Source organism: Stenella coeruleoalba (genome assembly GCF_951394435.1).
Source record: "Stenella coeruleoalba genome assembly, chromosome: 9".
NCBI classification, from domain to species: domain Eukaryota; kingdom Metazoa; phylum Chordata; class Mammalia; order Artiodactyla; family Delphinidae; genus Stenella; species Stenella coeruleoalba.
In genome coordinates, this window is record NC_137155.1 from 82,617,616 (window position 1) to 82,634,539 (window position 16,924).

At 39.7% G+C, this 16,924-nt stretch overlaps 1 protein-coding gene across 7 annotated transcripts in view; it reads left to right on the forward strand.

The window, feature by feature from the left end:
• Nucleotides 1-1,083: 1,083 nt before the first annotated feature.
• NRF1 (nuclear respiratory factor 1) overlaps nucleotides 1,084-16,924 on the forward strand; it is a 136,171-nt gene continuing 120,330 nt past the window's right edge. For 5 of the 7 annotated variants that reach the window (XM_079932660.1, XM_079932659.1, XM_079932666.1 and 2 more), the window contains exon 1: nucleotides 1,084-1,189. The gene's annotated coding sequence lies outside the window, so the exon portion shown is untranslated. Of the gene's footprint in view, nucleotides 1,190-12,239; nucleotides 12,544-16,924 lie in introns of those variants that run through there. The other 2 variants (XM_079932661.1, XM_079932663.1) reach the window with 2 other exon arrangements.

The following is a 16,924-nucleotide window of genomic DNA, read 5'->3' on the forward strand; positions in this document are numbered from 1 at the left end:
AGACATTCCGTGTTTAATTATGTTGAATTCTGAGGTAAATGGAATCTTCTTGAAAATTAAAGTATCCTGGTTTTGTCAAATTGTTTTTTGACACTCTTTGGGATGTTTAGTAATTCCCTAAAGCAACGGTTCTTAAACTAGGGTATGTATGACAATCCCCAGGAGAATGTGTGTATTTGGGGGTGGGGTGGGACGGGGGGGGGGTGTTAGAAATGCGGGTTCCTGGGCTAAGAAGCCAAGATCCTGGAGAGACCATTTGGACTCCAGGATTTAAATAATCAGTCTGAATGACTCTGATGCAGGTACTCTCCAGATCACAATTTAAAAAACAAAGAACAACAAAAACTACCTCTCCTGTGTCTCTAACAGTAGTTTTTCTAGTCTCCACCCCTCCCTACTTCTCAGGCACTTGCTTGGGGGGGGTCCCTATTGCTTCTGACTCCCTCCACTCATCGCTCATGAGAGTAAGGACTTCCTTTTCCTAACAGGTACATCTCCAGCGCGCCCAGAAGAATACTTGGCACCGAATGGGCCCTCTGGAAATGTCTGCCAAACGAATGAATGAGCGAAAACATTTATATATTGCTTTGTACAAAAACTTTAGCTTTTAAATACTTGGGCAGGGTTTGAAATAGGGAAGCAAAGGTGATTTCAAAGAAAGGGTGAGGGAGCGACTGGCAAGTCAGCGCGGAGGAAGAGGAGGGGAAGCCCCTCTCCGATTATCGAAGCACGCTCAGGAGGTCCTATTTCCCGGGGCTGGGGGGCGAGAAATGTGACTATTTACAGATTAGCAACCATCTTGGGTCGCCTGCGTTACTTCCCCGGGGCGTGCACATTTCCCTAATACAGTTGCTTTCGTGATTCCGGCTCCATCCAAACCTCTACAGGGAAATGTGAACGCGGTGAGACCTCGGGGGACGGCCGGGGTCCGAGCCCAAACACCCTCCGAGATGCCCCGCCGAGACAGTGCCGACCTCCCCATCATGGCGGCGGTCGGGCGGGGAAGCCGAGCCCGTGCGTAGCGTGCGTGCCTCCTCTCCCTCCCCTCCCCCTTCTCGGCGGCGGCGGCGGCGGCGGCGGCGGCTTAGGCGGCAGCGCTCGCCATTGCCGCTGGTGGCAGGAGGCTGCGAGGAGCCGGCGCGGTCGCAGTCTCCACGGCGCAGGCCCACGGTAGCGCAGCCGCTCTGAGGTGAGTGCCCTACCGCGCAATCTCCAGCTATTTCAGCCCCGGCGCAGCCGCAACACGCCGCCCGCCTGCCGGCCGGCCGGCCCGCCCCGCAGCCGGCACCCTGCCGCCCCCGGCTCCAGGCCTGGGCCCCTGCCGGATTCGGCCCGCCTCGGGCGGGGGGCCCCGGCCCGGCCCAGTCAAACCGCCACCCCGAGGATGCACAGGCCTCACTAGGCCCCAGGCGTCCTGGCGGGCTCGGGAGGGAGGCTCTGCCCTCCCGAGAGCCCCAGGGTTCCGGCCTCCCCCGCCGCCTGAGGCTCTCGGGGCCGCGGCCTCCTCGCCGCCGTGGAACCCGGGGCCCGGGCCCGGCCTTCCCGCGGCTTCGGGAGCAGGAGGCCCGGGAGAGCGCGCCGGCCTGGGAGCGGGAGGTGGGCGGGCTGCGCGGGACGGGGGCCGCGGCTCCCAGCTCGCCTCCTTGGCCCTTCCCGGGTCTGGTCCGCGGGCGGCGCGGCGCGGCGGGCTGGGCCGGGGCGCAGGAGCTGCTGTCTCCTGCGGGAGAGGAGGCTGGCTCTTCGGGCAACCTCCGAAGCTTCCCTCCCGCCGGGGTGGCGTGGGCTTGTTACCCAGGTAGACTGAGGGACGCTGGAATATGGCGCGTTGCCCACCTTCTTGCAAGTTAGGAGGCGGCAGCGGCGGCAGTTCGAGGAGGAGGGCGCAAAGTCCTTTTGTACGCAGAAATAAGGAGCGACATTGTGTTTTCTTCCCTAGCAGAGATGCTGCCCGTGGAGGGGGCTCGGTTCTTCCTGTGCTTGGGGTGGTGGTCCCCTGTGTGAGGGACAGGGGGAGTGGCACGACCTCGGGAAGGAACTGAACCTTTGCCACTGGAACGACAGGGGCTCTGGATGGCCTTGTGCATGGGTATTAGCCCACATCCCCAGCCTTTCGGGGAACTCAAGGGTTTGCCCTTTGCATGTGATCCACTTAACTGGGCGATGATGTCCACCACCTCTCTCACCTGTTGTGTCGTTGCTGTACGTCCTAAAGTTTCGACAGTCTATTTGTGCCCATCAGAACTTGAAGTTGTTTAAAAATCTTAATATTTTTAGGGCTTCAAATGATATCCAGCCAGTTGGAGGAGCTGTTGCCTGGTATCCATCCCTTCTTAAACATTAGATTAGCATATATTAATTGCTTACTTTACAGCTGATGTCACTTGTGCTTAATTCTTTCTGTGGTCAGAGCAAAATTCACATTTTCTTAAGTGTGTAGAGACAATGTATTGGAAACTCTTAAGGTGAAAGGTAGTGTGAGTGAGACTGTCAGCTCTGCGGGAGAATGGGTATGCACATCTTACACCTTTTGTCGAGGGCATCATCTGCTGTCACAGCTCACAGTGATCCTTTCCCCATTTCACCTTCGCCCAACCTTTAAAAAAATTCCTTTTCCTTTGGTCTTGAACAGTAAGTTATTGAGTTGTTCCTCACTCAGGGGAGGGGCGACTTTGGAGATGCTGGGGTTTTTTCCTTCCCTTAATTCAGTAGTGGCCTGACTCCCTAGAATTGTGTTTGAAAGTTCTTGATGTGTTATTGCATAGGTAGTGAAAATCTGACTAGCTCCACCTGTGCATCCGAGTGTAATTTCCTTATTTGATGAGTGCAAAGGCAAACATACAATTATCAAATGTAAATGTAATGTAGTATAACTATTCTTAACTTGGGTCCAGAATTGTGTGCAGACTTTTTTGTGGGGCTTTTTTTTTTGACAGGAGTTAGATGTGGCTTTCAACAAGGTCCATCAGAATAAGAATTACTGTTTACTATCTTTTGGTTCATCTTTATTTGAGGTCCTTTGATTTCATCTGCCTGCCTTCCTCCTCCCCCCACCCCATCTCAAACTCAGTATACATGAGGAAAATTACTTTTTGCTTGGGAGTCTTGGTATATTCTCATTTAGGGGGGGAAAAAAAAGGTTTCTTATCCCCAAGACAGGAGTTTTCTTACCAGGTTTTAAGGAAATTCAGCAGATTTAGGGAAGTAATTATAGGAGTAGGAGATAACGAGGGTCCTTGTCCAGATATAGAGGGAATTAAAGAAAGGATTTCAGGTTTCCCTCCCAATTCATGTATACTCCAATGGAACCCAAAATTGTACGGTTTTTTGGTTTTATTAAGTCACAATTATGTATCCATCTCTAATTTTTTAGGGAGCTAAAGACCAACTTCCCATGATTTAAATATCTGAGTTTGCATTGCCTATACATCATAGGTTCAAGCAGACTTACTTGAAGAAGTATTTTATGTGAAATGATAGAAAATGGTGACTTTTAAGGGAAATTTAAGCTCCTTGTAGTCTGGGGTTAATTTTTTTTTTTTTCCCGGTACGTGGGCCTCTCACTGTTGTGGCCTCTCCCGTTGTGGAGCACGGGCTCCGGACGCGCAGGCTCAGCGGCCATAGCTCACGGGCCCAGCCGCTCCGTGGCTTGTGGGATCTTCCCAGCCCGGGGCACGAACCCGTGTCCGCTGCATCGGCAGGCGGACTCTCAACCACTGCGCCACCAGGGAAGCCCCTGGGGTTAAATTTTTTATACCTCTTTCTGTATATGTAATAAGGCATTCAGTAAATGTTTGTTGGGGAATAATAATAATGAACAGTATTATTGAAATTAAAATTTTTTCACAAATATTTGAAAAGGTATGCTGATTTTTTGGTTTCTGGAAGTTCTGTAAACTGTCAGCCTTTAGAAGCACACCCTCCAGTCTCTGGAGAACAGGAAGTTATTGCATAGGTTCAGCTTCTGTCAGATATCTTTAGGCAAGCCCAGTCCTTCACGCTGCAGTGGGCTTGTTCATCTACTCAGTGCCACTCTGAAAAGTTGGAGGGTAAAGGGGAGCTCTGTGGGTTGTTGAGTCTCAGAAGTGTCTGCTCTAACCTCAAAAGTTTTGGCATTACTCTCTCTGGGGCTGTAATTAATCCAGGAAATTCGATATTTGAATTTAGACGTTTATGTATATCTATGTGTGATGCTTTAAATAATACATATATAAATAGTATTTGGAAAATCAGTCTTACAGGTAAATATCAATCTTTGGTTTTGTAAAAAACATTTAAGAAAATGTTTTATACTGAAGGAAATTCTCTCTGTTCTTTCATGTTTTCCTTGAGAGCTAAAGCTAGTGTTTTCAGCCTGAGCTTACCCAAATATAATTTTCCATGAATGCTTAGTAAAACAGCAATGACAAAGAAACCCACTTGTTAAGTTTATTTTAGAAACATTTTATTTAGACCAAGTCCAATCAGTATTTTTTTAGGCTCTGGATACATGTTAAATTTTGAGCATCATGTATCATATAGTTCCTTCCTTATTAACTAGGGAGTGGATTATCCACTTTCTTGGCTTTTCAGCTAGTGCTTTTATCCATCAATATTTTACTAAGGAGAACAGGCTGGAAGAGAAAAAGTAAAGGAGGTGAAACAAATCAATTTCAGGTGTTTCCAGAAGATTATAACCACATTGAGCTATTGGAAACTTTTAATCCTGGAGCAACAAGAATGCTTTGTCTGAAGTTATTTTGATGTAATGAGGACAAAACTTAGAAAATAAACAGAATTTTTGATTGCTCAAGGAAAATAAGTGGATTATATATACCTTGGAATATATATTTTTTTTCTGCAGTGCATTTCATAATTAGGCTAAAATGATTTCAACCCCACTCAGTGCAGTTTAGTAACTGAAGCTTCAAAAAGATTTCATCATGTGGTCTTTAGTCCTAAAATGTGAACATTTATATGAACTGAAGAAAAATCAGAAATACAACTTCATAGAGATATTCTAGTATATTTTTAAAAGGATCCCCTCCCCCAAAACAAAAACAACCAAAGCAAAACTAGGGGGTGGTTAAGGCAGGCCTACCACATGTGTGATCCTTGAGGTCTGTATTGTATCATCAGCAGCAGTCACTTAGATAATAAACCGACCATAGGAATCTTCTCCAGAATTCCAGACTTGGTAGCCTTCGTTATCAAACTGCTCCCGAGCCATCAGATAATTTCTGAGGAAGCCATGTCTAGTAAGGGAGGGATGTGTGTGTGTGTGTGTGTGTGTGTGTGTGTGTGTGTGTGTGTTGGGGGAGAGTTGGTGGGGAGGAGAGGGGGAAAGGGTAGATGATACTGGTAAAAGAATCTAGTTTTACAGATTGGGATGATCGCTGGAATTTTGGAGATGTAGTATTTTTAAAAGAAGCTAAAAGAGCTACTTTCGTTTGGGTCATCAGTTTGGTGATATACAGTGTCTGCCATTTGTAGTGTATTGTTTAGTATATAAGCACAGTATTTAGATTAGTTCATGTATGCTGATGTCTGTGGTTACGAATGTGAAAAGTTTGGCTGACAGTTTAGGTGGACGTTTTCTTCAGAACTCTTAAATGGTGCCTGTTGGATAAACTATGACAAGCCTTTCTCAGAATCATGAAGAATGAACTATGTATGCATAAATATTTAGACCATTTTAAAAAAAGAGCTTATATTTTACTGTTGGTAGTTGTAAAGTCTACTTTTTAGAACTTGGAGAGTCTGTTTTGTTGCTGCCACTGAATGCTAATATGGTTAGGCTGGCAGCTAAACCTACAAAGAACAAGAGGAAGTGAGGAAATGTTCCCATGAAACATTGCTTAAAACTAAGCAGTGGACTAGAAATGGGGAGCTAGAGACTAGGGGACTTAATTAGTTTTATGTTCAAAAGAGGATGAGGCGTACCCTCCACTGAGAAGTAACCTTAAGTGTGTCCTCACTCTGGAGTTTTGCCATTTATTCACCAGACACTGATTAAAGACATACTATATTCCAGTCATGTTCTAGGTGCAAGAGTAACAAATAAACCGTGGGCTTTGTCTATAGCGGAGAAAGATAAGGGTGCAACTAACTATAATACAGTTTGTTGAGAACTAAAATAAAGAAAGAGTGGTGTGGGATTATAGAAGGAGGGAGGGAATTCTGGGGGAAGGGGTGAGTGATACAGGGAGAGTAAGTGAGGTTAAGGAAGACTTTTCATGTAGTGGTTGCTTAAGTAGGACTTTGAAGGATGAGTAGCTGTTTTACTGATGAAAAAGAAGAGGCTAGATGAAGGGAATGATAGTCTGATTTTAGAAAGCAAGCAGATTTTGCTGTACTTGGGGAGTAGAGGAAAATGAAGCTGATGAGGTTGTGGCCTGATTGGGAAGAGCATGGGGGAGTTAAAGATTATAGTTGGTTAATGGATGAGGGTGATGATGCCTTTAATAAGGTAGGGAATGTATAGGGAGAACAGAATTTGAGGAGGAAGGTAATAGGGTATGATGCTAGGTGTGGGAATCAAGATATGTCAAAATAGGTTAGGTACCTGAAGACTTGGACTGGAGCTCAAGGGGAAGAGGGGATCTATTAGGAGGTTTGTATTCATTGGCATAATGTCATATAGAAACTGCAAAAGAGTATAATATCAAGAGTGAGGAAACAACTAAGGCAACCTTGGGTAGCATCTATATCTGAAGGTCAAGTGGAAGAAGAGAGGCCTGTGAAGGAAGTTGAAAAACAATGGCTGAAGAGATAAGATAAATGGTATAGAGTTGAAGAAGCTGAGGATAGGGATTAATGGAATTTTAACAGGATTTAGCAATGTGAAATACTACGGAGCTCACTGGGATAAAAACTGGATTTGGCAATTAAGAAATAAAGTAAATTTTCTGAATGTGTTTATGTGTGTATATGTATGTATTGTTTTGCCATGAATCATGATAAACACAATAGATTTCTGGAGTCTTATTGAATATAGGGGTAGGGCCTTAAAACACAATTTAATAGATGACCCGTGCTTAGAAATAGGTCCTGTTACTCTCCTTCTCTCATGGGAATTACAACATTAAAAACTTTGGGAGATGACTTAAATTTTAACAATTAGAGTTTATGTATTTGAGTATATATAGTATCGTATATTTGAGTTTATAATCTTTAAAGTTTATAATCTCTTTTGAAGGATTTTGAAGTTTTATATTTATAGGTTAAGTGCAGGGTTTTTTAACCTGGGTTTTATAGTTCTGGGGTTCATGGATATATTTTGGCTGTGTGATCCTGAATCTTGAAATAGTTTGAAAAATACTGTGTGGGCCTATATGATTTTTCTGGGGAGAGGGTCCTTAACTTTTATGGACCCTCTCAAGGGGTTGTTGACATACAGAAAGTCAAGGGCCTTTTTGGTAATGTTAATGATTAAGTCAAATGTTGGTTGTGTCAGTTGGCTGAAATCAGTTATCCTGACTGGGCTAGATCAAGCAAGGGAAAGAAACTTTGAGTAGGTGTCTGGGGTGAGGAACTTTGGGAAGATGTAAGGTACCTTTCGGAGATAGGAGTAGGAGCACCAGAAGGAAGGTGGGAGAGATGCCAAACCACAGCTTAACCAGCTTCAGGATTTTGTCAAGTCATCTGAATTCCTTTTTTATATTCCAGAATTCACACTGTATATGACTATTCATGCACTCTATACAATAGGCTTTGTGCGGGGATCAAATTACTATTGTTTTAAAGAGAAAGTGAGTTTTGAAAGAAAGCTAAATGGTTCATTAGACTGCACTCAAATTCATTTTTTAAAAATTTAATTTTTATTTTATATTGGAGTATAGTTGAATCATGCTGTGTTAGTTTCAGGTGTACAGCAAAGTCAAATTCATTTTTAAGGTGGTAGTTGTTTATATGCACTTCGGAAAACTTCTAAAAGGTACATGTACCAATCCAGTGATCTGGGACAACGCATTTATTCTCTCTTTGCTTAATTTTTCTGACCATGAAATGAAAATACCATTGGCCTGTCTTATAGGGTTTATGTGAAATATGACAATTATGAAATGTTTTGAGGTCTAAAATTATATAATGGTAACAGATTGCTAGTGTTCACATTTCTTAAGCCATTGATAAAACCTGGGTTTTTAAAATTATTTATTTATTTATTTTTGGCTGTGTTGTGTCTTCGTTGCTTCGCATGGGCTTGCTCTAGTTGTGGCGAGCGGGGGCTGCTCTTCGTTGTGGTGTGTGGGCTTCTCATTGCCGTGGCTTCTCTTGTTGTGGAGCATGGACTCTAGGAGTGCGGGCTTCAGTAGTTGCGGCTCGCGGGCTCTAGAGTGCAGGCTCAGTAGTTGTGGCGCACGGGCTTAGTTGCTCCAAGGCATGTGGGATCTTCCCGGACCGGGGATTGAATCCCGTGTCCCCTGCATTAGCAGGCAGATTCTTAACCACTGCACCACCAGGGAAGTCCCACAATCTGGAAATTTAAGCAGATTATTTAATAATGTTTCATACTAGAACTTACTTGATTCCTAAAATATTTCATATGAAGTTTTAGATAATTGGTCATTTTTACTTTCTTCTTCTAATCTTCGGATCTTTGAAATTGCATTAGGAGACAGTTTTGTCAGCTAGGCCCTGGATTCTGGGCAGTGATCTCCAAATTTTATTGTCACCCTTACAAGTAAATTTTGAGCACACATTCTGAATCACATTTATTTATAAATGGTATTCCTGTTATTGTACTAATACATTTATGTACATTATAAAATATGTAGAAGGTAGAAATTTTAAAAGGGTCGGATAAAAATGAATATTTTCAAATGTCTTGCTGATTGAGTTAATGATGGTTCAGTAATTTATGAGTTTGATTTGCTTGTTTTTATAAATATATTTGCTCATAATTCATTTTTTTTTCTGTAATTAATGCCAGTTGGCAACTGTATAGGTTACCCTGTAAAAGTATTGGTAAATACAAGAATTACATGAATAAACATATTGGGTAATCTTAAGAAAATTTGTGTTATGCAGCTTGCAGTTGGGCTTGTGTTTGTGGATTATGTTTACATTCACTAAATCTGTCCCTAAATAGAACTGGAGTATTTTCTTTGTTCATCTTTTTTTAGTCCTTTGTCTTTCATTAAACAATTGTAAAATAAAATTTTCAGTAATAGATCTTTTATATAAAAATAATCACAAGTTAAAGAATCAACCAGGGTTTACTACATAAAAACACCATCATAGAACTAGTCTGTTGACCCCAAACTGGCTTTAGGAACTAAGTCTAAAGAAACAATTCCAGTATCACCAATTATGTGATTGAGTGTTAAAATTTTTGTCTTTCTTCCTTAATTTTTATCTTTATATTTTTAAAGTTTTTCTACATTGAAAATGTATTATTTTTGTAGTGAAAATTTTTAGAAAGGAAACAAAAAATCCCCCAAATCAATGGTTATTTTTGGTTTATAAGCATATATGTGATTTTCATTTTCTTTCCTATAGCTTTCATTATTTTTCAGATTATTTTTAATGAAAATGCATTAACTTTCATAATTAGAAAAAATAAACATAAGTATGAATAATATAATTATGGCCATAGGGAGTCAACTATCAGATTTTGGGCAGGCAAGTCACTTATCCTCACTGGGCCTTTTTCCCCATTTGAAAAATGAAGAGGACAGAATGGTAAAGTTTCTTCTAAATAAAAATTCCTTCTAAAATTAGTTCTGAGTCTCGTGTTACGACATGGTAAACAACAAATATATTTTCTTAATGTAAAAAGGTACGTATATGTGTTTATTATAGAAAAGCGAAGAGAAGAAAATTTAAAATAATTGTATATCAGTCATACATATTTAACAATATTTTAATTATATGGTTTTAGATATTTTCCTAAGTGTACATGTATGTACTTGCATGCACACACACACACTGTGCATGGATATACTGTATATGATAATATAAAATAATACTCTGTATATTGTCTTGAACCAAAAATGTCTAAGGGTGTTTGATTTGTCTATTTTTGCCCTGAAACATTCTTAATGGGGCAGTTATAAATCCATTTTAATGAAATATAAAAGATATTAAAGTTTCTATCCAAATACAAATTAGTCCAGGAAATGCTTACTCTCTGTTTCATGCTCTGTGTGGTTTTGCTGAGGTAAGGGTAACTTGGAGTAAGGGCAGAAGGGCTTGCCTATGAAAGCTTACTTAGTGAAGAATGAGAGCTAAATCCTGGGTTAACCTCAGTTTCATTCACATATTAACTTGCTTTTTCTCCACTCTGCCCTCACACTTCATGAGCCAAGATGCCTATTTGTAGGATAGTTTCTAAAGCAAACAAGTTTGTCTCAGTATTATTAGTCTTTTATCTTACCCTGGGACCTTCTGAGTTGTTATATTCCCACTGAGAGCAAATTGATATTAGTAACAGCTGTCATATAATACAGGAGTGTTAAAAAAGCTTGTTTGTTTGTTTTTTTAAAGCATTATTTGTGGGGAGTTCAAAAGATTTTATGTACGTAAAATATAAATATATAAATATAAAATGCTATGTAGTCTAGTTCATCCTCTGCCTCAATGAAGTATGTGATATATATAATTTTAGTTTTATGTAAAGAATATTGGCTCTTGGGCTTCCCCGGTGGCGCAGTGGTTGAGAGTCCGCCTGCCGATGCAGGGGACACGGGTTCGTGCTTCGGTCCGGGAAGATCCCACATGCCGCGGAGCGGCTGGGCCTGTGAGCCATGGCCGCTGAGCCTGTGCGTCCGGAGCCTGTGCTCCGCAATGGGAGAGGCCAGCAAAAAAAAAAAAAAAAAAAAGAAGACTGGCTCTTTCTCAAAGATTTTGTGCAGTAGATTTTCTTTAGAAAAGTTAGTAATATAATCCAATTTTCTTGCCTACTCATTTAGTTCTGTCTTTAATCTTTCTGGTAGCTAGTTTGTTTGTTTATACAACATGGAAACAAATCTAGGGTAAATATTTCCTTAGTTATCACAATATCTAAAGTAGTCTAGTCATTTTCCATCTAAGTATAATACAAAGCCTGCGGAGGTATGTATTGGAAGAAAAAAAGTCTGATTTGTTTATTCTCTTCCCTTCTACTTTGAAAATTAGAATCTTTTCCAGGAGAAAAACTTTATCATTTATACTTGACAATTAAGATGCTTAAGTCAGTGTCTTTCAGACATAGGGAGAGGTGGACAATCTGGGAATAAAAAGTACAAACTTTTTGCCTCAAACTTTTTTTTCAGTTTTTGTGTTTGAAAGATGTGAGAGCAGTCACTAATCCTAACTTGAGAATCCAACAAGATGGATTGTGTTCATTCTGAAGAAATCCATTTTGTAGCTAAATGAGTGGTATATATCTAATGTCCTTTAAATAGGTAATCTTTGGTTAGTATTAATTTAGGGTCTTTGGTAAGGTAGTGATTCTTGTGTTTTAGGCTAGCACAATTTTGAAATTACCTTTTTTTTTAAAGAATAATGATTATTTTATAACAATAATTGTTTTCCCTTAAAGGTAAAAGAATATGCAGCTGTTCCATGTAAATATGTATACTCAGATTTGGCCTGCCAGCAGAGTTTAAGAACTTTATATCCAGTGGCCTAATTGACACCTCTCAGATGCCTCAGATGCACTTCATCCCAAAATGAGATTCCCTTTTCAAACTTGGCCCTGTTCCATTCTTTCTTACCTCAGTGAAGGGTATCACCGTTTCATCTGTTTTCTCAGAACAGAAACTTGGTCTTTCCATATTGTCAAATCCTGTTTAACTTTCTAAATAAGCTCAAATTATCCTCTTCATTTCCACCATTATCACTTTTGTCTGGATTGCTATTGTTTCTTTTCTGGACTGTTGAAATAACCTATCACTGGTCCACCTGCATCCACTCTGGCTGAGCACTAATCCATTCTCCTCATTGCAGGCAGAATTAATTGATCTTTTCTAAATACACAAGTTTGATCATGTCCCACATTTAGGATGAAGACAAAGCTCTTTAATGTGGCTGTACTTACCTTTTGGACTCATTTTCTATCAAACATGCTGCCCTAACCATTAGACCTTTCCTATTGTTCCTTCTGCCTGGAAAGCTTTTTCCTCTCTTTTATCTGGTAAAATCTTGTAAATTTTATTCAAGTCTCAAGCATCATTTCCTCAGGGAAGTTTTACCACATTTCCCTTATTTTTATACTTTTTCTTCACCATTTATGTCTATACGTGTCATTTTACATTTGTTGATATATTACTTGATATATGTCTGTCCCTCCCACCAGATTGTAAGCTTTATGAAAGTAGACATCATGTTTGTGTCCATCACCATGCACAGTGCCTGACACATAACTAATAGTATTTATTTGAATACATGATAGTAGAAACCTTGCAAAATTCACTTGTAATATTTTATCTTATTATTAGATTTTTGTGGTAGCATCTAATATTTTATAATTTTTAGGAACTTGGGAATGGGAAGAGATTCTAAGTCATCTAAGCCAGCTCAGCTCCCCAAAGTTACATGGTCATCAGTCTTCTTGAACACATCCAGTGATAGGAAATCATTTTGGTGGGTACTAACTACTGAAACTCGGTTTGGTCTTTAATACTTTTTTAGATGGTTAGAAAGTTTAATTTCAACTGAAGTTTCTCCCTGTAATTTTTACCTACTGGTCTCACTTTTGCTCTTTAGGACTTCCAAAAATAAGTATAGTTTTTTTTGTTTTGTTTTTTTTTAAATAAAGTCCTTTCAGTCATCTCTCTTTTAGTTTAAATATCCCGAGATCCTTAAACCTTCTTGGAAAGGTAATGAGATATGCCGGAAGGATAGAGTTTGGGGGCTATGTTAGTTTCCTAGGGCTACTACAACAAGTTACCGTAAACTTGGTACCTTAAAACAACAGAAATTTATTCTCTCATAATTCAGAAGGCCAAACGTCAGGAATCAGGTGTTTGTAGGACCACAATCACTCTGGAGGCACTAAGAAAGAATCTGTTGTTTGCCTCTTACAGCTTTTGGTGGCTGCTGGCATTCCTTGACTTGTAGCTACATCACTGCAGTCTCTGCCTTCATGGGCACACTGTCTCCTACTCTTCTGTAATCTCTGTTGGCCTCACTCTCATAAGAACACTTGTCATTGGATTTAGTACCAACCTGGATAATCCCAGATGATCTCCTCATCTCAAAATCCTTAATTTAGTTACATCTGAAGGAACCTTTTTCCGAATAAGATAACATTCATAGTTTCCAGGAGTTAGGATGTGGACATATCTTTTTGGGAGCCGCCATTCAACCCACTAAAGGGGCTCCTGGGTTTAAATCTTGATAATGCTACCTCCTAGCATTTTGCAACCTTGAGCATGTTGCTTAATCTCTCTGAGCCTGAATCTCTTTAATTTTAAGACAAGGATAATAATACTTGTATCATTGATATGAGGAGATTTAAGGAAAATTCAGGTGAAGTACTTGACACATGGTAACTAACTCTACATGTTGCCTTCCATATTATCAAACTACCCTGACCCTACTGCACTTTCTCAGGGCCCCTAGATATCAAGCGTGGCCTAGAACCCAGCACAAGTGCAACTGGTCTGATAAGTACAAACTACAGTGGGTCCATTTTTTTCTGTTTTTTGGGGCAGTGTATAGCCACTATGATTAATGTAGTCCAAGTTTGAATTATGTTTATTTGTAGCCACATCATAAGATTACCTCATTAAATTTAGAATTGATTAAAACCCATTTCTTTTTCATTGGTGTAATTATTAAACTTCTATTGTGTAGTTAGGTGTTTAGAACCAAGTGTACATTTTCACATTACATTGTATGTTATAAGCGTTACATTATCAAATCATAGTGCCTAGTGCATAATGGGAGCAAAATTTATGCTGAATTTAATGTTGCTGCATGGTTTAAAGGAATCTTTTTTTTTTTTTTTTTTGGCTGTGCTGCATGGCTTGTGGGATCTTAGTTCCTTGACCGGGGATCGAACCCAGGCCCCTAGCAGTGGAAGCGCAGAGTCCTAACCACTGGACCGCTAGGGAATTCCCTAAAGGAATCTTTAAACTATCTACTTTGGTGTTGTTCAGAGAACATTTCTTAAAACAAACGCTGGGGTGAATATAAAAAGGAAGAGAGTTACCATTGAAGTAGCAACTATATCAATTATATTGGGCAGATGGATGGCATCACTAGATACCCTTTCAGGTAATCAATGGCTGATCACTTCCAGGTTGATGGATGGGTTGCTTTTGATACTTCCATCAGGTATATGAGATATGTGTCCATTGCTTATTTAACAAATATGCATTTAATTATTTCCATATCTGCTAGTATTTGGAATTTGCATTTGAGATAAAACACTGGAGAAATGGATGATGTAGAAATGGTGTTTTTAAAATAGTTATTTTAGAGTATTACATGCGCATTGTTAAATGATCAAACAATATAAAAGGAATTCAATGAAAAGTGAGTTTCCCACAGTTTCCCACCCCCAAAACAACTACCACTATCAGTTTTCTTGTGTAATCTTCAAGGTAGGGTAAGCAAAAGTGTGTGTGTGTGTGTGTGTGTGTCCTTTTTAAAAAACACAAATGATTGCTTATGTGCATATGGTCCTCTAGAAAGTGTTTTTTTTGTTTGTTTTTGAATGTCATGTTTTGTATCCTGACCCTCAGCACCAGTGTAGGATTTCTAGTTTTTTTACCCTATTGTTGAGAGACAGGGAACCAAATTTCATAGCTTTCTATTACTGATTTGATTGTGTGGGATGCCTTTTGAAGAGAGTTGTATATTATATAGTTCTTTGTGAAAGAATTCTCTTTATAGGCTGTTTATACCAGGGAAATAAAACCAGTTTTAATTCAGACCACTTATTTAGAAAATGACTGAAGAAAAACTCATGAAATTGGTTTAAAACATCATCCTGGTGTTGCCTGAGGCCTTTTCATGCTTGCTAAGTGAATTACTCATTTTGATTATATTGACAGCAAGGCGAAATAAATTACTTCAAGAGCCAGGTAGGTAATATAGGTGTAGTTTAAAAAGAGCTAGAAAATTCAAGAATAGAGGACTATGGTAGCCATAACATTCTACCTTGGGTTATTATCTGTGGGGTTTTTTTTTCCCCCTCTTTTGTTAAAGTATAAGCCAATGTTTCTCTTTTTTTAATTATTATTTTATATTGGAGTATAGGGCGTGATTAACAATGCTATGCTAGTTTCAGGTGTATGGCAAAGTGATTTAGTTATACATATATCTATTCTTTTTCACATTCTTTTCCCATATAGGTTATTACAGAGTATTGAGTAGAGTTCCCTGTGCTATATGGTAGGTCCTTGTCGATTATCTATTTTATATACAGTGTGTACATGTTAATCCCCACCTCCTAATTTATCCCTCCCCCCACCTTTCCCCTTTGGTAACCATAAGTTTGTTTTCTAAGTCTGTGAGTCTGTTTATCTTTTGTAAATAAGTTCATTTGTATCATTTTTTAGATTCCACATATAAGTGATATCATATGATATTTGTCTTTCTCTAACTTACTTCACTTAGTATGATAATCTCTGGGTCCATCCATGTTACTGCAAATGGCATTATTTCATTCTTTTTTATAGCTGAGTAATGTTCCTGTATGTATATACCACATCTTCTTTATCCATTCATCTGTTGATGGACAGTCTACCTTGGGTTATTATATGTGGGGGTTTTTTTTCCTCCTTTTTGTTACAGTGTAAGCCAGTACTTTTTTTTAAAAAAAAAAATTTATTTATTTATTTAGGCTCTGCCGGGTCTTAGTTGTGGCACATGGACTTCTTAGTTGCAGCATGCATGCGGGATCTAGTTCCATGACCAGGGATCAAACCCAGGCCCCCTGCATTGGGAGTGCAGAGTCTTACCTACTGACCACCAGGGAAGTCCCAGGCCAGTGGTTCTGAATCTTTGGTTTCAGGACCCTTCTTAATAGTCATTGAGGACTCAAGAGCTTTTGTTAATATGGGTTATAACTTTTGATACTTACTGTATTAGGAATTAAAACTGAGAAATTTTAAAAATGTTTATTAATTTTAAAATAATATACCCACTACATGTTAAAGTTAATGAAACATTTTAATTAAAAATAACTATATTTTCCGGGCTTCCCTGGTGGCGCGGTGGTTGAGAGTCCGCCTGCCGACGCAGGGGACACGGGTTCGTGCCCCAGGCCGGGAAGATCCCACATGCCACGGAGCCGCTAGGCCCGTGAGCCATGGCCGCTGGGCCTGCGCGTCCGGAGCCTGTGCTCCGCAATGGGAGGGGCCCCAACAGTGAGAGGCCCGCGTACCGCAACAAAACAAAACAAAACAAAAAACTATATTTTCTGAAACAAAAACAATTTAGTGAGAAGAGTGATATTGTTTTACAGTTTTTGCAAATCTCTTTAGTGTCTGGCTTGTTAGAAGACAGCTGGATACTCCTATCTGCTTTTGCACTCAGTCTGCTGCAGTATGTTACAGCTTTGGTTAAAGTATAAGAAGATCTGTTTGGAAAAGGGAAGAGTATTTTAAGAACCTTTTTAGATTACTGTGGATGATATTCTTTGATATTACATGAAAACTCAGCAGTGTTAATTTCTTAAAGGTGAATTGCAATGTGGAATCTGAAACCATATCTGTGCTTTGTTATGTTAAAATCTATTGGTTTATCATGCACTTTGAATGGATCTTTTAATCCATGCATAATTTTGTAACATCATACATTGATCATTTGGAAAATATTAGTTTACTGAGTTATGCAGATCTTCTAAATGTTGACACAAAAATCACATTCATTAACACTACCACTGATCTCATCAGAAAAGACTTTTTTTTTTTTTAGAAAAGACTTTTAAGAATGGAAGGCTATCAAGCTCACTGTGGCAGATACAAGTTTTCCAAAATTCTAATTATCACTTGAAGTACCCAGTTTTATC